The sequence below is a fragment of the Cervus canadensis genome, chromosome 33 (genome assembly GCF_019320065.1).
Source record: "Cervus canadensis isolate Bull #8, Minnesota chromosome 33, ASM1932006v1, whole genome shotgun sequence".
NCBI classification, from domain to species: domain Eukaryota; kingdom Metazoa; phylum Chordata; class Mammalia; order Artiodactyla; family Cervidae; genus Cervus; species Cervus canadensis.
In genome coordinates, this window is record NC_057418.1 from 5,251,202 (window position 1) to 5,273,682 (window position 22,481).

The following is a 22,481-nucleotide window of genomic DNA, read 5'->3' on the forward strand; positions in this document are numbered from 1 at the left end:
AACTTGGAGTCTTATTAAGCATCAGATCTATAAAGAAACCAACAAGAAAAACATTTATGAAATAAATGGGAAGATAGGAACAGTCACTGAATATCTGATGTTAAAGAAGTGTTAAATTTTTTAGATGTGACAATGGAATTGTGGGTTTGGTCTTTTTTTAAAAATGCTTACCAGACATACAAAAAACCATTTATGGGTAAAGTAATATAATGTCTGGGATCAGCTTTAAAACAATCCAGCATGACAGGGTGGGAACACAGGGATTTGCGGATACATAGATGAGACAAAACTGACCATATGTTGATAATTACCTAGGAGATGGGCACATGGGATTTCATTATTCTACTCTCTCCATCTCTCTACATTAATGTTAGCTTCCATTATAAAAAAAAAAAAAATTAAAACAAGGCAGAGAATAAAGCCTAATCACAGCATCTTCATCAAATAGAATCTTCTTCACCTACCACCTAACATAATAAACATGAACCAAAATAAAATAAAATCCAGCAAAAGATTTACCAACACGAACAAAACAAAGAAGAAAAGATGTAAGGCCTATCCTACAAGTCTTAAGGCAAATGAAACAAAGATGCTGCTGAATTATAGCATGACCGCTGACCCAATTTTGGAAAATGTGCTAAACATGAGAAGGGGAAAAAAACTATGTAATGGAAACATGGATACTCATTATACTATCTTCTCTATTAGCACATTTGAAATTTTCCATAGTAAAAAAATAGGAAGAAGATTACCAATATCCTTCAAAAGGATCACCAAAGAACGCAGTTATTTGATTCCTCGCATACATACCGACTCACTGGAAAAGACCCTGATGCTGGGAAGGACTGAGGACAGGAGAAGAAGGGGAGGGCAGAGGATGAGATGGTTGGATGGCATCACCGACTCAACGGACATGAGCCTGAGCAAGCTCCAGGAGATGGTGAAGGAAAGTCACAGGAGCCTAGGGTGCTGCAGCCCGTGGAGTCGCAGCGAGTCAGACACGACTTAGCAACTGAACCACAATACACTCCTTTCTGACCTGCCATCTTCCCATTTTTATTCTTTTACGTCCAACGGCCAACGAAGAAGGGATGGGGAGTAACCACTGACAATACTTGCTTGCAGAGTGGGAAATTTAACCAGCAAAACTGCAAGGTTTCCATACTGTGCTAGAATAACCAAGACTGACTTTACTGTAAAATGTCTCACTTTAGCTGAAAACCTGATTTGTGGTCTGAAGTAATTACCAAGGCATCTGCTTTCTCCCTTTCTTTTTTGGAAATGAAGCTGGACAAGAAACTTGTAATTTGTATTTGGATGTGGTGTTTGCGGGATTATCATCTTCCCAAACTTCTAAGTGGTTCCATCTGTTTTTATGGGGAACTGGGCTTAGGATGACTTTGAAAAATGAAGAACTAAGAAACCCAACCAGTCATCCTTACAATTAAATCTGGTATACCCTGAGCAACTTTAAGAATAGAACTAATGAAATATTCATGCCAAAAAATATTTTAAAATTTGAACCTCTAGCTGATAAAAGCTTCTGGATATGACGACCAATTTATGGGACAGAGGAACAGGTCAAACTAAACCACAGGGATGGAATCAGCAAAATCAAAAGTATAGGGAATGAGAGAGGACAAACAACCCAATTTCTTCAACTAGATTACAAGGAAATGCAAAAGACACAACCTATAGATTAAAAAGAATCACTGACTGCTATGTGTGATTCCTAACTTGGATCCCCATTTCAGCAAAAAAAAAAAAAAAAAAAAGCTATGAAAGAAAATAAGAACAAATGGAGTATGGCAAAAACCACTACAATAGTGTAAAGTAATTAGCCTCCAACTAATAAAAATAAATGAAAAAAAAAAGAACACATGGAAACTTGGAGTTTAATATTTGATATTAAAGATTTGTTGTTAACTTCTTAAGTGTAATAAGGGTATTGTGATTTTTCTAGAAGTCTTATATTTGAATGATCAGATGCCTGGAATTTGCTTCAAGATAATACAGTTGGGGTGAAGGCAACAGAAATGTAGATCAAACAAGGCTGGCCATGAGCTGATAAACTGTTAAAGCTGAGAGATAAGACTGCACGGGTTGGGATGAGGGGTGTCATTATAGTATTCAGTTTACTTCTGTATATATTTAAAACTTCCCAAACTTCTCTTTGTTGATAAAACATGGAATAAAGTTAGCTTATCAAACAGAAAATTTTATCAAAATGGGAACCATTTTATCAAAATTTTATTTTATCAAAATTTTATCAAAATCTTAGACTTGGGAGACACCTTAATGGTCACAAGGTCCCATCCCTCACCCAATGACTCTTTCCCACACCTTTTAAGAGGTGACTATCAGCCCTGGGGTCTTTCTTTTTATTTATTTATTTATTATTGGTGGATAATTGCTTTACAGAATTTTGCTGTTTTCTGTCAAACCTCAACATGAATCAGCCATAGCCCTGGGGTCTTTCAAACCCTGGAAATGTCACTCCCTCCTATGGCAATCCATTCCATTCTCTGCCTGCTTCAACTGTTAAAAAGTTCTCATAGTGGGTAGGAAACTTCTCTTCTCTGAATCCCTTATTTTTATCCATGTAAAAAGGATAAACAGATCACAGGCCACTGGTGAGTTGTGAAATCTAGTTAGTGGTTTGTTAACTGACATTTTATCATCATTATTTAGAAAAGAAAATCTGAGCATACAGCACATAAGTAAGGCTAAGAACTAAATCTACAAAGCATGTCTGTTTTTCACATATATACACACCTAGACCTCCACACTGAATAAAGGGTCAAGGTACAAAGTCTATTTTTAAAGTGGATTTTGTCCTGAGAAAGTTAGAAAGCCAGTGCTCAAAAGACAGTCTTAATAAGCCGCCCACCCCAGCAAGTCTTACTCTTTCAGCTGTTTCAACATCTAGTTCCTCATGTGCTATGTTTTCTCCGAACTTCAACATTCCAGGAGCCCTTCCATAGACATGGACTCAGTATGTCTATGCTTCCACTCATTCTTACAGAACAAACACATACTTAGTGCATACAACATATCTCTTAAAATGTAGTATCTAAAAATGAACAAATTATTCCAGGTTAAGCACAAGACATTTCACATATTCACTAAAAAAAAAAAAAAAAACTTTGAGATACTGGTAGATTCCTCTAAGTCATATAAGAATTCAGAGCTGAAAAGAAGACAGCCTGGTGAGAGACTTGAGTTAACAAATTATGATTGTAGGTTAAGTCATGGGTGATACGAAAACAGTCAAGGCTAAGAATCAAAGACCGAGGACCCTGGGAAACAGAAAAGAAATGAAGGGGTCGTCAGAAGAAAAGAAAGAACAGAAAGAATATATAAATCTTGCAAAGAACAGAAGGAATATAGAAAAAGAGCCCTAACATGTCAGGAGAGAATTTCAAAGACAATACGGTTGGTCACTAATGTCAAAAATAATATAAGGAAAATGCATTCAGTGGACTTGAGGACAGAGCAATCTCTGTTGTTTCCAGAGCAACATGGAAAAGAACAATTCCACTGGGGTGGTGAGGCCAGAAGTCAATAAAAGGAATAAAAAGTTATCTACTACTTTTCAAGTAGAAGTACTCAAAAGAAGGTCTAGCTATCCTGTTTCTCTTTCAAAGACCTTATAATAGACAACTTTTACTTCCAACAACTTTCATCTTCTTTATTTCAACCCATTTTGTAGCTAATAAGACAATCTATATAAGCCTTATTCAGTTTCCCTGCACACGTCCATGAAATCTGTAAATCTGATTAGCAGTCCTTGTCTGTCATCAGGAAGATTATAGGCAAAAATATTTTGGATAGAAGATGACAAAGATTAAAATTTCAGTAACAAACACCATCATAGATTCCCTCTAATACACAGTTTTTCCCTAAGGCTGCCATTCAGACAGCATGAAAACATTATCAAGTGTTTTGCCAAAATTCTATGTCTATGTTTTTCCTATACAGAAAGGCATCTTAAATTACCTTCTCAACGGAGACAAACGAATGAGCCACAGACAATATCTTAAATGGATTTGGACCTATGACAACTGAACCACTTAAAGAGAAGAACAGACACGAGAACAATGCCACTTGCCCAATGTCACACTTAGTAATTGGTGAACTATTTTCTTTCTATCCTCTGCTACTTTCAGAAGAGGAAAAAAAAAAAAGTGGAGGGAGACAGGGAAGAATATCAGATACCTGGTCTGTTAAAATTCCAGTCACTGTAGACCCAGGACAAAGCCCCACAAAGTCTACACTTTTCAGGACAGACCAACGAAGACCAACGTTCCAACAATATATCTGCACTTCAAGGTACTCAACTGAAGGTTCAGTGCTACTCTGAAGTACTGGCTTCAACAGCTGCTTTGTGACCTGTGAGCATTCCAGATGGGCTCAGCCTTCTACTGGGGGGTGGGGGTGGGGGAAGACACGTGGGTGGTTCCCACTCCACTTTCACACGCTTCCCCTTTATGACTAAAGCCACTAAAGGAACAGGAGCAGAGCCTCATCAACAGCTTTCAAGTTTCTCGGTGAAAAATACCCACCCAGTCATCAAATTATAATCTCATACAATGGTGGAGCTTTGGCTCTGGTTCAAAATGGCTCCTCTGGGGAGGGGAATGCAAGCACAAATAGGGTATGAAGAGGAATTTACATATTCTCAGGGATAATGTAGGACAGTCGTTATGACTTTAGACTCAGATGGCCTGGGTCAAATCCCTACTCTCCCATTAATTAGCTGAGTGACCTTGAGCAAACTGGTTCATCTTATGGTGCCTCAGTTTTCTTAAGAGGCAAACCTAGAATAACAGTACAACCACACAGGACTTCTGTGAGGATTAAATGAATAATATGTGTCAAAGTACCTATAGGATAGTGTCTGACACATACTAAGCATTCAAGAAATGTTATCTATTATCTATCATTGTCAGCATTTTATAATTCAATATGTGATACCTTTACAAAATATATATTAAACTATGCTCTAATTTAAAAAAATTAAAATATAAAGTAAACTATCTCCAACATAAAAGGCATGCTTATTAATTAGGAAAAGCACTTCAACTATTAAGTGAGTGCCAGCTTTGGCTATTATGCCAATGTTTTACATGTGATTTCTCAACAAATATATGATCATTGTTTAAGGCGTATACTTTCCCCACTGTACTGCCAGACAAAACTACACATATGGCAAGTTGCTATGATTTTATAACCGCATAGTCCCATTAAATTTTAGTCAGCTAAAAAAGAAAAATGTTTCACCTGGTCTTATTCCAACATATTGACACAAAACTATGCTAAGCAAAAGAATGAAAGGCAGAAAAAAGAACTGAGAGAGGGAAAGAAAAAAGAAAAATCTAAAAACAAAATCATTGAATCACTTTGCTGTACACCTAAAACACAGCACTGTAAATCAGTCATATTGCAATTAAATAAATAAAAGATAGAAATAAAAATAAATAAGAATATTAAAATCTAGCATTAACATAGACAGGAGCCATGGAAAAACAATTCATAGAAGATCAACATTACCTTGAGAATGCACTAGAATTTGAAAATCCATTCAGATTTGGCTTAGAAATTACATTTTTGAGCACTGGCTAAAGCATTTCCTTTATGTCCATGGCACTGCATTTAGATGAAACTGCTTTCACTGGTTAAAACTCAGATGAAATTGCTTTTACTGATCAAAACAATATTCAGATATTTATTCCAAAAATGTGACAACTGAATATGATGTAAATGAACTAATTTCTGTAATTCTACAAAATCAGTAATGAACATGAATTCTATTTTGGAGACCACAGAGCACAGAGGCGGAGGGTGGGACTCTCACCTACTTACAAATGAAATTATATAGTATCCGGAATTTGCTTCAAAGTCATGAGAGTGGGGGGTATCAACAAGACTGGCCAGCCCTGTGCTGGTACTTGTCAAAGCTGGGTGAGGCTTCTCTATACTTCTGAATATGTTTAATTTTTTCCATAATAAAAAATTTAAAAAAGAAAAATACTTTTCTATTGCTGACAATGGTACATTTTTTTCTAAAAAAAAAAAAAAAAAAAACCACTTCAAAACATAATAATCAGATACAGTATAAACATGACTTTAAAAAAACCTAACAGCAGCAACAAAAAGAGAAAGTCTTAAAGAGCCACATTGGGCAGTGGAGAAAAAAAAAAAGAGCCATATTATCCTTCATTGTTCCATGAGTGCTGCGCAGAGTAAGTAAGACAGATCACAGATCTATAGAAGGCTCTAGATTCCGCCCGCAAGTCTTTCCATTTAAGTCAGCCACACTGAGGATGAAAGTGAACTGGCCTCAACCAGGAGAAAAGTGGGAGCCGCGTCTGAGCTACACGTGCAGCCGCCCCGCAGAGCAGCCCGGGTGGAGGCGATCTTCCCCGCACCTCTGATTTTCTGTTTGGGGGTGGGCAGAGAGGGCGGAAGGGAGAGCAATGTTCACGTTCCCTTCTGTGCGTAATTTAAAACAGACAATCTTAGCATTAAGGAAATTAGGACTCTGGCTTTACTGATGTTGATTTTAATGGCCAAGATCCAAAAACAGTTCTGGTTACAAGCCCGTGGATAAACTCTCAATTCCTTTGTCAGTGGAGAGACCCAACTCATTACTTAGCACTCTAACCTTTCCCATACACAATTTGGATTCATTTTATTACGAAAAAAGAAGTCTGCCTTTTTCTCCCTAAGAGAAGTGAATTAAAGACACTTTTTAAGAAAGATGTTCATTTAGCAGCTTTCCTCCCAGAGTCTAAAAGCAATTAAACAGAGAGTACTGGGGAAAAGTAAAAGATTATCATATAAAAATGGGCTCCAAAATGAAGGCTGAATATGCACCATTGTCTAGCATATGACCACCGAGCCACATTTGCTTTTCAAATTCTTGTGAAAGCATTTGGCACCGTTTTCCAATAATCCCATAGGACTTCTACTTCCTCGTTTTTTCAATAGTATTTCAAAACGTTGACACATTTATTGAACTATTTTTGGAAGACCTAGCTCTGTCTACCTTCAGGGCTCAAGATACAAATATATAAAAGCTACAGACAGCTATAAAACTTGGCAGGCTTCCTAAGTTCTCCAAGAAAACTTCAATTGGCAACTCCATTAACATCAAAAGAACACACACACTAGAGGGAACAACGCTGGACACTGGGAGACCTTGGCTGTGCGTGAAGCTCCATTACTAAATTGCTGAATGCCTTTGAGAACGCTTAACTCCTTCCTGACTCACTCTCCTTACCTGAAACAGAAGTCTACGCCACAGTCAGCATATGCAGTTTTATGTTGTTATCTACTAGGAGAAATCTTATTTTAAACCTGCCCAAAGTTTATCAAACTCTAGTAATCAGACCTGCTTTATAATTCTTGCCAAATCCAAACGGCCACTGTATTATTCCTGATGTGACACTTATCCTTTTATTGTCACTTTAAAATACCTACTTGAGCCTTATAGTATGTAATATCAATGAATCATAGTTTTGAAGTGCTTGGGTATTTTTCTGATAAACACTGACATGTGTATTTAACCATTAAAAGAAAAAGATTCATCTGTGTACCACCTCAAATCATTTTAACATACCACCACATTTTGGGGAGATACTGCCCTGATCTATTTGCCTATAACATCCTCTACATTAATGTATAAAGTATCTGAATTAATAAACTGCTAAAACCCACTCAGCAACTTAACTAACACTAATCACATGTACTCAGGAGCCCTGGGATCATCCTAGAGCTTCTCAGACCTTTCAGCCACTATCTTATCCAGATCCTCCATTTTTGGTTCACTTTTCCCAAAACTCATGCACAAAAACCCCTAATGTGTGTGTCTTTCCATTAGAATAAGTCCCACTCTCTATTTATGCTCTAGTAATGAAATTTTTCACCCTTAAAGCATTTAACAGAACCCACATGAGTTCAAAGTTTCCTCTAATAACCAAATAGTCAAATAGTCAAAGAATATTCAAATGTATGTATGCCAATCATGTGTCAGTCTAAAGACAAACTAAGATATTCAATAAATTCCACAATAAGGTTGCCATTTCTGATACATATACATCAAACTGGTTTCTACTGTGTATTTTTAAATCTAGTTCAAATACATAAGATTAAGTGTGTGTACTGAATTAGTCCTTGAAATATCACAAGAAAAAAATATAATACATTCTCTGAGCTCTTCCTAAGAAGCACTTTCTTATTTAATGACATACTAGTCACCCACTCCCACCCACCCTAGAGGTTGACTCAATCACCTGACTTTTCTGTTTTTCTATATATATATATAACTGAAGTTCAACTCAGCTTCTGGCATGAAAAAAAAGGACAATTTTATGATGGCTGCAGTTCTTACCAACTGTGAGTACCACAATAATCTTGGAAATTTATTTTTATCAATTGAAAGCCCTAAATCTAGTGGGTTGAACATGAGTTAATTTCTGCTCACTCCGAAAACCACAGTAAATGACAGAAGGAAAATTAAAGGGAAAAAAAAAAAAGGTACAAACCCACAAAAAGAAAGAAATAAGGAGGGGACAGGCCAGCAGATGAGATATATCAACAGAATTTTAGAAGATGGAAAACAGATGTACAAAGTAACTGACTTAGAGCAGAGAAAGTCTAAACTTGAATTGCTATTCTGGTGGGGACCTAGGAAAAACACTCTGATTGTTGGAGAAGCCCTGAGGGCCTTAGGAACTGGAACTTCCAGAAACTTCTGAGGGCTGAAGACAGGGACCTGTTGGAAATAAGGGCAAGGAATGTTTAAATCACACACACACTCTCATCAAACCTTGGCAGCCAGAAGACAAGAGGCTCACTCTAGGGAACTTAAAAAGGAAAGGCTTTGCACTCAGAGGGCAGAGGTGAGGTTCTCCCTGGTAAAACAGGGGGTCCAGTTACTCAGTCAACAAATATTGACCAAGTGCCTACTCGGCACAGGCACTGTGGTAGGTACCAGAAGTACTGAACAAAACAAGACAGAAAGACGTGCCTTTGTCAAGCGAGTGTACGCTCCTTGGTTCTGTCTCCTCACAGCAAAGATTCGGAGCGACGGACACGAAAGGCCTCGGCGCGTCACAGCTCTCGGGTCTTGGACACACCGCGTTATAGCTCTTAGACAAACCAGGGTTACAGCTCTATTTTATTTAGAAGACAGCAGGCGAATCCATCCTCTAAGTGTGAGGGCACGCCAACCCAAAGACGGGAAGAGAAGAGAGTGGAGCAGCTGGGGGAGGGGGGGAGAGGGGGAGGGGGAAGGGGAGGGATGGGAGGGGGGAGGGGGGAGAGGGGGAGGGGGAAGGGGAAGGGGAGGGATGGGGAGGGGGGAGGGGGAAGGGGAAGGGGAGGGAGGGAGGGGAAGGGGGAGAGAGCAGCATGCACACACGCGGGGTGGGGGGTGGGGGGTGGGGGGTGGAGAAAGCGCTTTGGCTCCTCCTTTTATATGCTTTTTCCTCCCCCTGGGCCTGCCCTATGCAAGTTGCGCTCGGCCAGGAGTGCTGTTTGTTCTACCTGAGGTCTTCACTCTGGCCCTCAGGCCTTCCTTTGACCTTCTTTTGTTCTCTTTTCACGGGCTTTTCCCTTCCTTGTCTTTTAGTCACCGCCATTTTGGACTCCTGTTTCCTATTCTAACTACCTAACACCTTCATCCAGCTTACATTCTACTGGGGGGAGATTCTATACACAAAAACTAAAATATAAGGGTATCAGATGACAGCAATACACACTGCAGAAGAAAGAAAGAAACACAAAGAACGGATTCAGGGCACACTGGGGTAAAGGGGATGGGAGCTGGGTTGTAGTTTCAAATAAATGATCATGGAAGCCAAACTGATGGAGCTAAGGCAGTAAGCTGTGCAGGTATCTGCGGGAAGAACATTTCAGACAGAGAGAAAGCAAGGGGGGACATCCAGATGGGCAGGACTGGAGAAACAACATACACGAAAAAAGAAAAGGACATTATCAGAAAGAATATTCAGTAGCCAAGGAGCAGCTTTGAAAATAGAAAAGCAAAACAGTTCAGTAGAGAGATTAGAAGAAAACACTGAAGTAATTTCCGAAAAGAGGGAACAAAAGGACAAAGGGATGACATCAGAGAGAAAAAAGTATCAAAACTGAAGGCACTGCAGGAAATTCAACATCCAAATTAACAGGAGTTCCAGAAAGCACAGAGAACAAAGAGGGAGTCATTGTCAGAGTGGAATATTTCTGAAAGACAAGAGTTTCCAAGCTGAAAGGGCCCAGTGAGTGCTCAGCGCAATGAGTAAAAGACTCCCACACCATAGCACATCATCATGAAATTTCCAAACACCAAGTCCAAAGATAAAAATCCTGAAAACTTCTAAAGAAAGCAAACCAGCCACATACACAGAATCAGAAATTAGAATCTGGTCAGTCTTCTCAAGAGAACACTGGGATGCTCTAAAATATTAATATGATGAAGCAACACCTTCAAAATTCAGAGGGAAAGTAACCACTAACTTAGAATTCTATACCCAGCCATACTATAAATGCATTCAAATTGAGAGTACAAAAAGGCATTTTAAGAGCGGGAAAAGTTGCTTTCAAATAGCAAGGTCTCAAGAAATTCATCTTGTTTGCACTTTCTTGGGAAACTACTGGAGGATGTACTCATGTAAAGTAAGAGATAAAGAAGAGACAGGAAGTCTGGCACCCTGGAGTTAGGAAGAGAGGAAAAGAGCAATTTCAATGATCCTCTGGAGGGGAGCATGGCAACCCACTCCAGTATTTTTGCCTGGAAAATGCCATGGATAGAGGAGCCTGGCAGGCTACAGTCCATGGGGCTGCAAAGAGTTGGACAAGACTGAAGTGACTTAGCACACACACACAGGTACAGAACATAACTGCAAAGCAGTTCTAGAAATAAACCAGCCCAGGAAGGATGTCCTTAATAAAAAAAGAAAATGGTTTGCAATATAGTTTTCAACACAGTTTAGAGTTAAGGATAGGAACAAAGAAAACTAAACAAATGAGGAAGAAGTAGGCAATTAACTTCAGGATAAAGCAAAAAGCTGTAAAAGAAAGTATATGCAGCCAAAGCAGGATACACAGCTCGACTGCTGACTGTATGTGTTGTAGAAAGAGAGAAAAGTGTGTATCTGTGTTGGGGAGGAGGGAGTCAGTAAAGGAGAATAACCCCAACCAAGGTGGAAAGTGAATAGCTACTACTGTCTAAAGTGGAGAAAGCAAGAAAATCATGGTTTTAAACAAAACATGTAGATAATAATAATAATAATAAAACCAAAAGAACTGAAAGCAGTTGCCTCTAAGGAGCAGAAATCTGTCATGAAGGAACATGAAAAGCAAGGGTCTACTGCTTTTCTTTATAATCCCTACTCTAGTACCTGACTTTCTAAATCATACACTAGCCCCCTGGGGAATGCCATTTGCACTGTGAATGAAGCAACAAAAAGCCTGAAAAATAAAAAAAAAAGCCTGAAAAATAAAACAAAAAAGGAGGGAGGCACACATTTTATTCTGATGTGTTTCATACTCTGGGACATTTTTTTTACATTGAAACATCAGCCTGACAACATTACACTAATGTGAAAAACAAGATGAAGGAGGGCTCTTGCCATTCCAGCTTGAGTCAAGACTCATGCAGCTAAAAGCAGGACTCTGCTTCATAATCACACCATAACAAAAGAAACTAGAAGGCAAAAACCAGTTAGGAAAACAAGTTTACCTTCTGTTAAGTCACATACTGTAGATGCCAATAAATGTCTGAAATCTTTAAGTTCTACAGAGTAATAGCATTAATCAAATAAAGCAAGTAACTCACCCTTCCCTGCAGAAGAAACAGAAGTTTTAGCAGCACACAAGTTGGGTGCCCTTGAGCAAATTATTCTGGCTTTAAGCCTCAATTTTTCATCGGTGAAATGAGCATACCAGCTATTTCAAGGTGCTGTTACAAGAAGGATTGGGGAATATTAAGAAGTATAAAGCACCAACTACAGTAGCTGGCTGTTGTTGTTCAGTCTGCGCTCCAAAGGTTAATTTTCTTTCTTTTTCACCTGTTTATTATCAATGCTTCCAGCCTTGTCAGATGGCATACAGTGAAACATAGAACCAGGCTGAGCCACTAGCATCAAATGCACTTGTCCAGCAGAGACAAACAAGAGAACACAGCTGATGGGACAGCACCTCCGGCCAGGATGAAGGCTGGATGGAAGGCAAGCAAGAAGTGTCAAACAGAAGCCTACATCACGGAGGAATGGTACAAAAAAACAGGAAGAAAGAAAATAAAGAAATTGAATTAGACCAATTTCCTATATCCTATTTAAATAAAATACAATAAAATACTACCTATTTAAATAAAATACAAAGGAGAAGGAATAGGTTAACTACACTAGAGGGTTGAAACCAGCAAAATTCATGCTGTGAGAACATAAAACAACAAATCAAATTTCTTCAACATACAAACTCCTGCAAAGAGAAATAAAGAGATGAAGGGGAAACCAGAGCTTATCAGTCTTAGAAGATACACCAACCAAACAACCTAAATGGGAAAAGAATTTGAAAAAGGATACATGCATAACTGAATCACTCTGTTGCACACCAGAACTAACATTGTTAACCAACTATCAGTCAGTTCAGTTCAGTTGCTCAGTCGTGTCCAACTCTTTGCGACCCCATGAATCGCAGCACGCCAGGCCTCCCTGTCCATCACCAACTCCTGGAGTTTACTCAAACCCGTGTCCATCGAGTCGGTGATGCCATCCAACCAACTCATCCTCTGTCGTCCCCTTCTCCTCCTAACCAGCTATACTCCAACATAAAATGTTAAAAAAAAAAGATACACCAACCAATCATAACATGAGGATCTTAACCCAATCTGGATTCAAACAAGCATTTTCAAAATTGGTACTTAAGATAATTGGAGATCTGAATATCAAATATTTGAATATCAAAAACTGAATATTTTATGAAATCAAGGAATTTTCAGTGTGATGATGGTATTCCAATCATGTCTACCAAAGAATTATCTGCCTAGATATATATACCAAAATATTAAATGATGAAATGAAAAAAAAAGGTCCTCTAAAAAACCTGAATAACATATAAACAAGGCACAGCTATGGGGTTCGGCAGCGTCACACTAGGCTTCAGAGGATCAGGCAGTCTGCTTCTGAGAAGGGGTGAGGGACTCTGGGAAGAACCTCGAGAGCACTCTTTCCACGTCTGACTGAGGATCTGCTGTATGCCACGCTCCAGAAACCATGGCTGACTGTGAGCCAGAGGTCAGTCTTTGCTAAGGCAGAGGTGGGGAATGACCTCTGGCCCTGAAGCTAGAAAAGCCCCGCTGCCCAGGACACCTTCTTGAAGGTCATAGAGATTGGGTCCTTTTTGTATCTTCCAAAATTGCTATTTAGTAAAAAGAGATTCATCTCATTTTACTGAATTTACATCTCATTTACTGAAATTCATTTCATTTACTCAATGAAAACTCGATGAGTTTTCAACCCAACAGTCTAAAAGAGCCAGGTATTTGATGCAAATGAATGAAAAGGTCCAGTGGTAATCTGAAGGAAAATGGGAGGGACTTGGGCAAAGTAGGGGGAGCATGATCTGTGCCAGATGGGGCAGAACTCCTCAGCTCCAAGAGAAAAGTGTGGGCCCAGGGTTGCCAAGCCCCTCCAATTTCCCCAGAGAAACCTAAAATAAAGATATTTCTGTGACTTTCCTGGTGGTCCAGTGGCTAAGACTTCATGCTCCCAATGAAGGGGGCCGAGGTCAGATTCCTGGTGTAGGAACTATATCCTACATGCCACAACTAAGACCCCGCGCAGCCCAATAAATAAATAAATAAAATTTCTTTTTTAAAAAAGACATTTCTGTGAAACCTCCTGATTTCTTAATGTTGTCAACTAATTGAAAGTTAAAACACTCTGTTATGGGGAAAACATGTCTGCAGATCTACTTCATGTACAAAAAGATGTACTAGATGTAAAAAGGTCATATTTTAATGCCATATGTAGAGGTTTAAACACTATCAATAAAAATTTCATTAACAACTTTCTTGCACCAAGCTCACCGAAATTACAAAGGAAGTTATAATACGATAGCATATACATACAAATTTTATACTACAAATTAGTTACCTCCAGCAACATAATAAAAAAGACTAAAATCTGTCTGTGATACTGAAATTAGATCCAAACAGTTTTGCCACCTATATGCTTTTTAAACACTGCCAAAAACAGTGGGTAGTTTGTTAAAAAAAATTCTAGAGATACCGTACTGAAATTGTGAAAAAGTGGTTTTAACTTGCGATCACCATAGGAAATTACAGTTTCATATTGAAGACTGTACTTCCACACAGATAATTATTCCTGATCACTGCAAAAAAAAAAAAACTGCTTACCACATATTCACATGAAACCCACTAGATCTTTTCCTAACCTAACAATTTTCACAGAGGCCAGGCCCTGTGCGAAGCATTTTATAAGCACTAGCTCATTTAGTCCTCTTTTAACTTTCTGAGGTAGGTTATGATTATTAATCCCCATAGTGAAGATAAAGAAACTGAGTCCTTGAAAAATAATTTACCTAAGGTTCCACTGGCATAAATGGCAGTTTAACCAATACCAAAGTGTGGACTTGTCACTGATCTCTTCTAATTAATATTTTCATCAAAGAGATTTTTAAGGAAATAGTGGCACATTAAGTTCAAGGTAAGAAAATAAGAGGCCAATATTATACCAGAATTTAGTTTAACCTTGACAATCGGCTAAAATGGGACAACTAAAAGAATTCAACTGAAAGGAAATAAGCACAATAGTGGGGGCATGAAAGTGCAATGGGGTGACACATACACAAAAAAAGGAAATCTCTTAAGACTTTGATTCTCTAATCTCAAAAATAAGAATAGAACTACATCAGCAGTTTTCAACATTTTCTGTTTCCCAAAACCCTTTCAAAATCTTCTCCCCAAAATCCCTCTCTCTCTGACACACACACACTTTACTTAACAGTCTCAGACAGTTCATGAACCCGTGGGGCCCACTCACCCTGAGCAACACCTTCCCCACCAAACCCACACTTCTCACCTCAAGGTCAAGAATCTAAACTAAATGATACTCACCCTCCATTCTCGTACCTTAGGGAGATGAAGTGAAAAACAAGTAGACTAACTAGACAAAAAGGAAAAGATGTAAGAATTATAGCAAACTGTACATTACATATTAATTTAGTAGCTTCAGGATGCTGGGATGTGTACATATATTAATAGACTACAAGAAACTCAAAAACATGATTAAACTTAGCACTTTTTTATCAAGGTGGTAGGTCCAGCTCCAACACTCATCAGGAGGTCTGGAAACCTGAATTCAAAGCTTAGAAAAAATGATTAGAGAGTTGGTAATCAGACTTATGTGAAAAGTTTTTAAAATCACAATTTTCTTGGAAAAAGGCAATTAGAGGGTAACATAAGTCTTCACTTGTAGCTCAGTCGATAAAGAATCTGCCTGCAGTGCAGGAGACCTGGGTTCGATCCCTGGGTTGGAAAGATCCCCTGGAGAAAGCAATGGCAACCCACTCCAGTATTGCTGCCTGGAAAATCTCATGGACAGAGGAGCCTGGTGGGCTGCAGTCCATGAGGTCACACAGAGTCGGGCACAACTGAGCGACTAACACTTACTTACTTACTTACTTAGTCTTCAAGTATTGAAAATTCCTTCACAGAGGAGACATAAAAGCCATAAAAAGAGCAAAGCAAGAGGAAGCTGGCTTTTTGGTAAAAGTATGAACAATTTAAATATCAATACAATGAACTCCCCTAACTGACCTAGACAAGGACCTACAGGTAAACATATGACAAAATCATTCTGGAACTCTTTGCATGTCCTCTGGTTCTTAACCTGGAAAGAACCAAAACCATCCCCACGACACCCAACTTAGTTACAAATGTAAAATGTCAGCTGGACTACTAAAGCAAATCTTACTTATGATAGTTCTCAGAGCAAATAAAAAGATAATTCTTATTCTTCAAATTGATTCCATATTACTATAAAGATTACTTCTGAAGCAGTCTATATACATTTAGATCTTTATGGCTCTATCTAATACACTAGATATCAGGCTTCCCAGGTGGCACAAGTGGTAAAGAAACTACCCATCAATGCAGGAGACATAAGAGATGCAGGTTCAATCCCTGGGAAGATCCTCTAAAGGAGGAAATGGCAACCCACTCCAGTATTCTCGCCTGGAGAATCCCATGGACAGAGGAGCCTGGCGGGCTACAGTCCACAGGGTCACAAAAAGTCGAACGCGACTAAAGCTACTTAGCACACATGCACAATATCCTGGAGTAAAAAATAATAATAATAATACCAAAATGCAGAGTGTATGTGATATGAAAATATATTTCTATTTTAAAACTAAGAATATGAAATTAGTCCAAATTCAATCTTTGAGGGGGGGAAATAAAAAGCAGAAGGGACTTCCCTGGCAGTCCAGTGGTTAAGAATCTGCCAGCCAATGCAGGGGACATGGGTTCCGGGAAGACTCCACGTGCTTCAGAGCAACTAAGCCCACAAGCCACAACTACTGAGCCTGAACTCCACAACAAAAGCCACTGCCGTGTCCTTGCATGACAACTAGAGAAAGCCCACAGACAGTAACAAGGACCCAGCACAGCCATCTAATAAGTAATTTTTTTTTAAAAAAGCTGAAGCAGTATGGATGTACTCATGAGCCACCTGAGATCTACCCCATACTAAGAGGGAAGCAACATCACTTTTTAAAAAATGAGAAAATTGAGAAAAATCACTAAAACTCTCATTTAAATCAACGATATCCCAACCACCAGATATTTAGGAAAATAAAGTACAGGTTATCTACCCTCCTAGACATGAAAACCATGCATCTAAGAAACCCATATAGATTAAGCCAACCACAGAACAAGAGGAAATAATCAGAGTAAGAAAACCAAATCCTCTATATGAAATATAACCTACATAACATTTCTACATGCAACCATACCAGATTCTACAATGTTAATTCCAACTTTCAAAAAATCCTCACTAACAGCACTTCCAATACATTACATAAAGTTTCAACAAATTAATTCATCAAATTATTAAGTACCAACAACGCCATAGACACTTCACATAACTCTACAAATGGACTCCCTTTCTCATATAAAATATACATACTTTATAGAAAAAAAAATTTTTTTAAACATTAACCATCACCATTTATTTCTAATTGATATTAGAAATTATTTTCTCCTTTGGCTTACCTGTAACATCTAAGTAACAACAGTATTTACACTTGGAAGCCATTCCCCTATACTTAAGGATACCAGGCACTGACTCCATTTTAGATTTTAATCTGGGGCACTGCTCTGTCAGAGGAATGAAAGAAATCTTATGAGTATCAGGTTGCTGGTCTATGCCAAAACATGGCATCCCCAAAGGGCACTCTGTCTGGAAGCTGTGGGGGAATCATATACAAATCTTCTATGAACTAAGGCCTTCCATGGAGGCTGGCAATGTTTGTGTGTTGAGGGCAAGGGCTGAGAGTGGATCTGCTGACTCCTCAAGGTCCGGCCCTGAGATTCCAAGATTCTATAAACGGGCAGTAAATTAGAGTTTGGCTAGTATTTGCTGAGTACTGAAGCCAGCATAAACATTTACTTGAGGCTTTTAAATGTGTAAAGGGTAGCCAGTGGTTAGGTACAGTAATTCTGAATCTGAAAAAAACAAACAAGGCCACTGGATATGTTTCTAAATAAATGTGGGGGTGGGGGAGGTCAGCATATTTCCTTTGTTTTCTCTGAGTTAACAATACAGACTTTCAGAAATGCAAAATTGGATCCTCAGCAAGATTGATCCCTATAAACTATATTAATGCCTTAAACAGATACTAGCAATTGGTACTTCTCCAGAAAGTCCACGCATAGTCTCTAAAAAGACTATGTCAGTTCAAAAAACAAAGGAAAAAGGCCTATGCTTTCCTGTGGAAACAGAAACAAAACTAAATCTTCAAAAATATTTAGCATTCTGCTACATAAAACATAAACCCCACATTCCTAAATAAAATGACAAAGACAGAACCTTTGTAGTTCTCTAGTCAGTTACATGGGAGTGGTGATTCAGGGCAAAACCCGACCTTAAACATAACTATACGATATTACTAAATTACAGAGTAATTTTACCAATAAATATTCCAGTTAAGGACTGCTTTGTCATCTCTGCAAGTATTTTTAGTTGAAAGCAAGTGGTTGGGAATTCCACGTGGACATGGTTCTGATTTTTTAAAAATCTATTTTTAAGACCTGGTGACTGGATAGGTTTTCTAAACTCAGTTCTTTCGAACGGGTAATTTGGAAAGGGTAAACCACAAGGACGTTACTTAAGGAGCAAAGGACCTAACAAGCTTACCAACTCAGATCAACACAAAACTAACTTAGAAACCTCCAAATCTAATGATAGGCCCAGTCATTAATGCCTGTGCGCACACAGAACTGAACTGAAAGCTACCTCTCCAAATACAGCAAGGGCTATCGGAATTCTCTTGTTTTATATTGCCATAGTTGTTTGAGGGTGGGCTTCTCTTTGCGTTTGTCTCTTAAATCTGCAAATCTGCTCCTTTTTACTTGGAATTAAGTTTCAGATTTTAATATACATATCCAGTTTTATATACATATATATATATTCACACACATACATATATATGCATACACCCAGTTTAGTATACATACCCAGTTGGGAATACTATATAGTTTAAATTTTTTATTGAAGTTAATAATAATTTTACTGAAATTCATTAAATGATTTTTTTTAATCACTTTTAATTGTTTTAGGCAATCCCCATCCAATTTAGATATCAAGAATCTGAAGTTGGGGGCTCCACTCAACCACGTATTTTCTCTGGAACGCCTAACTTTGACTAGAAATAAAAGATTAAAGCACTGTTATGATTAGGTCTTTCTTAAAGAGGGATGTTTTAAAAGGAAAGAAACTGTCCCCTCCTGTTACTCTAAATGAGCAGCCTCTTGTTCTCAGCGGTCCTTCTGCACACAAGCCCACTACTGACTTCAGTGGGAATTCTGCCCAAGAAGTGAGGAAGACAGGGAGGATTAAATTAGCCCTAAATCCAGGCCATTGTTCCAAGCCATTACCACTTGTACAGTTCTCCAATAACCTCTATAAAGTAGACATCTGAGATTCGATGGTGATTTCTCCAATTGAATTTTAGGACTGACCCCTGGAGCTCTGACAGGTGACACAACCTAGCTCTTTAAAAGCTGTGTCAGCCTGATGGATGTACTCAGCTGGCCCTTATCACAATCCAAGATGGTGATTTCTCACAGCAGAGTCCTGCAAAAGGAAACTGAATAGGATTAAGTCCTATCCGTTTCCGAGTAAAACCTGTTCACAGACAGAATTTTAACTCCCAGCTCCTGCGGCCAAGGAACTGACTCAGTTTCCCTCAAGTGCTAAACCCAAGAGGAAATGTGATAGGATGCGAGTTAAAACTCAAATTCCTCATACAGTATTATACATCGAGAATACAGAAATAGCTGATTCCGGCTAAAGAAGGAAAAAAACAAGGGAAAAATAAAAGGAGAACTAAAAAAAAAAAAAAGCAAGAATAAAGGATAAACTGTTGAGATTCATTTTTTAAAAAAAGCTTAAATAACAGTAACAAGAATAAGATGCCTGGCATACACGTGCCATTTCTGATGCGAGAAGTTCAAAAAAACTAAGGAAAGGATGTGATTCAGAAAAGAGAACATATATTCACAGATCCTCTAGGTTCTTCCTTCCGTCTCACCCCACTAGAGCTCTTAAAAACGGCCAGCTGTGCTGTTCGTGGGGAATGCAATTTAAGGCGTCCTAAGCAGCAGCAGCAAGTCAGCGGGAAGGATCTACACAGACCCCCTCCCCAAAATAATAGACTAAGCAAGGGCTCTTCTAACCTCGCCAAAACACCCTGACCTCAAGGGAGATGAGAGATCTCAGAAATTACTACCGACGTCTTCCCGAGCTGCCCGGGGCAGGGACTCCTGCTGGGGATTTAGACTCTGATTCCAACCCTGCTCGCTCCCGGTCCCTACCCCAGCAGCGCAACTAAAAATGTTCCCAACTCTCTGCCGTCAAACAGTGGAGAAAAATAAGCCATCGCTGGTGAGGTGGCCTGGGTGCCGGGACTGCAAGGATCAGAGACCAAAACGTGCGTTTCTCTCCGCTTTGGTCGGGAGGTCCTCGTCTGGAGGGACCGAGCGAGTGACGCCGCCCGAGCCCCGCTACCCGGAGCGCCCAGGCGCGCGGCCCGCCCCGAGACGCGTGGCGTCCTCGCCCGCGTTTCCTCTCCCAAAACCATCCTGCTGAAGGGCAACGCTGCTGCTGCCGCCGCGTGCCCCCCGGCCCGGAAGGAGGGGGCCGCTCCGCATCGGGACAGGCTGGCGCGCCGCGGCCCGCGCCCAGGATGGAGCCGGATCCGTCCTGCAGCCGCGCCGCGGGGCCCGGGACGCGTGACCCTGAGCCCACTGCACCCCCACTGCACCCCCGCGGGGCCGGCGCAGCCCTCCCCGTGCCCCCACCTCTCTCGGCGCCGACCAGACGCGGCCCCCGCTCTCACGAAGGGAGAAGCAGGGGGACCGCAGTGGAGCGGGGATCCGGCCTGGAGCAACAGGACCGGTCCCGGGTCGGGAACGGGGAGGAGGGCAGACAGGGAGCCGCAGAAAACCCCAACACCGGCAGCCCTCCCCCTCCCGGTGGGACCGTCCCGCCACCGCTTCCTGCCCGGGATCAGCTTCCCAGCTGCAGCCACAGGAAAAATCCGAGCCGCCCCTGCAAATCCGCAGAGACCAGACGCTCGGCCCCGGGATTCCCCCGTCCCGGGCCAGCCATTCCGCAGTTCCGCACGCCTCCTTACCCGGACGCCGCACTCAGAAGCTCGCTCGCCGCGGGGACCAGTCCCGCTCCAGCCCCAGCCGTCGGCCCGCCGCGCCCGCCTCCTCCCTCCGCTAGGTTTCAAATTGAAATTCCCTGGCTGGGGCCGTCAGAGGACTCGCGCGCCAGCCCCGCCCCCTCGCGGCGGAAGCTCCTCCCGCACCCCCGCCGGACGCGCCCCCGGTGCGGAAACCCCCGCGGGCCACGACACGCCCCCTACGCCCAGGCCACGCCCCCTCCCCGCCCCGGCCATCCGACAGACTCTTTCAGCGGGATTAGCGGCTCGGGGTCGCCGGATACCCGGCGCGGAAGGACGCGGCTCGCCCTGGGAGCTACCCTAGATAATGACTGCTGATGCTTGTATTCAAGCCGCTCTTACCCGCGCATCCAGATATTAAATGCCCTTTTATCAACTTCCAAAAGTTATTTCTTCAAAGTGAATCCGCTTACTAAACCTTTCTTGAGCACCTATTCGGTGGCAGACCCCAAGCTAGGCCCTGGTGAAACAGAAATAAGGAAAACTAGGTTCTCCTCTGTCTAGAGTGGAAGAAGTGCTTTCACAGCCAAGACAGTGAAAGGGAACCGTTTATTCCTCCTGTGGGAGGCACCGGAGGGATTGGGGAAGCCCTCTGGAAGAGGGGCTTTTATACTGAACCCAAAGTGTGGGTAGATCTCCAGGCAGGGGCCTAGGAGCCCGGACTGCGGAGCAGAATGTGGCGGAAAAAAAAAGGCTAGAAACCCGAGGTTCAGGCCAGTTGTGGAAAGACAAACAGACGATTTCTTCCGGTTCTTTTGTATAATTAGATCGCTTTCTCTCAGATTCTACTCCTTTCTTCTTCTCTGAAAGTTGGCATGTCCGTCGGTCGGCTTGTCCTGATCATTACCTCCAGCGTCGGCCACACATGTACCTCTTGTTCTTTGCCTCCTCCCACCTCGACTGAGATCTTTAAAGACTCCACCTCGGCTAAAGCCGGGTCTTTTCTTTCCTAAACAGTCTTTTCTAAAATTACCAATGTCAAAAGAAACATCAGTTATAATACCTTTCACGTGTATGATATTTTCAGTTAACAAAGCATATTAACATTTTATCTTTTGATCCTCACAGGAGTTTTATGAAAAAGGCAGGGCAAGTGTTATCTTCACTACATCAAAGAAAAAAGAGTCAGGAAGATAAGTTACTTGCTAAGGTCCTGCCAGTGAATAATAAAAATAATAAAATCTAACATTTATTGCTTGCTTTGTGTGCCAGGGATTGTTCTCTGTCCCACACATGAGTTAACTTAGTTAATGCCCCCTATGCCAAGTACTCAAGTAAAACTTAATAGGGTAGGTTAACTACCACAGAGAGGAAGTCTGACTAGAAAGCAGTTCTGGTAAAGAAGACCAGGGAATATTATGAGACAATACTATTATAAACTTTCAGGCAGATTTACAATGAAATGAGGACTTGAAACTACACAGGTCTTAAAACTATGCAGACCTTGAAACTAACGTCACATGTGTCATTTTCTTTTTTTA

At 40.6% G+C, this 22,481-nt stretch overlaps 1 protein-coding gene across 11 annotated transcripts in view; it reads right to left on the reverse strand.

Moving 5' to 3' along the window:
* The window catches only part of EPB41L2 (erythrocyte membrane protein band 4.1 like 2), a 205,242-nt gene extending 184,152 nt beyond the window's left edge, over nt 1-21,090 (reverse strand). For 9 of the 11 annotated variants that reach the window (XM_043456961.1, XM_043456960.1, XM_043456958.1 and 6 more), the window contains exon 1: nt 20,947-21,090. The gene's annotated coding sequence lies outside the window, so the exon portion shown is untranslated. Of the gene's footprint in view, nt 1-20,125; nt 20,288-20,946 lie in introns of those variants that run through there. The other 2 variants (XM_043456950.1, XM_043456953.1) reach the window with 2 other exon arrangements.
* Nucleotides 21,091-22,481: the final 1,391 nt, after the last annotated feature.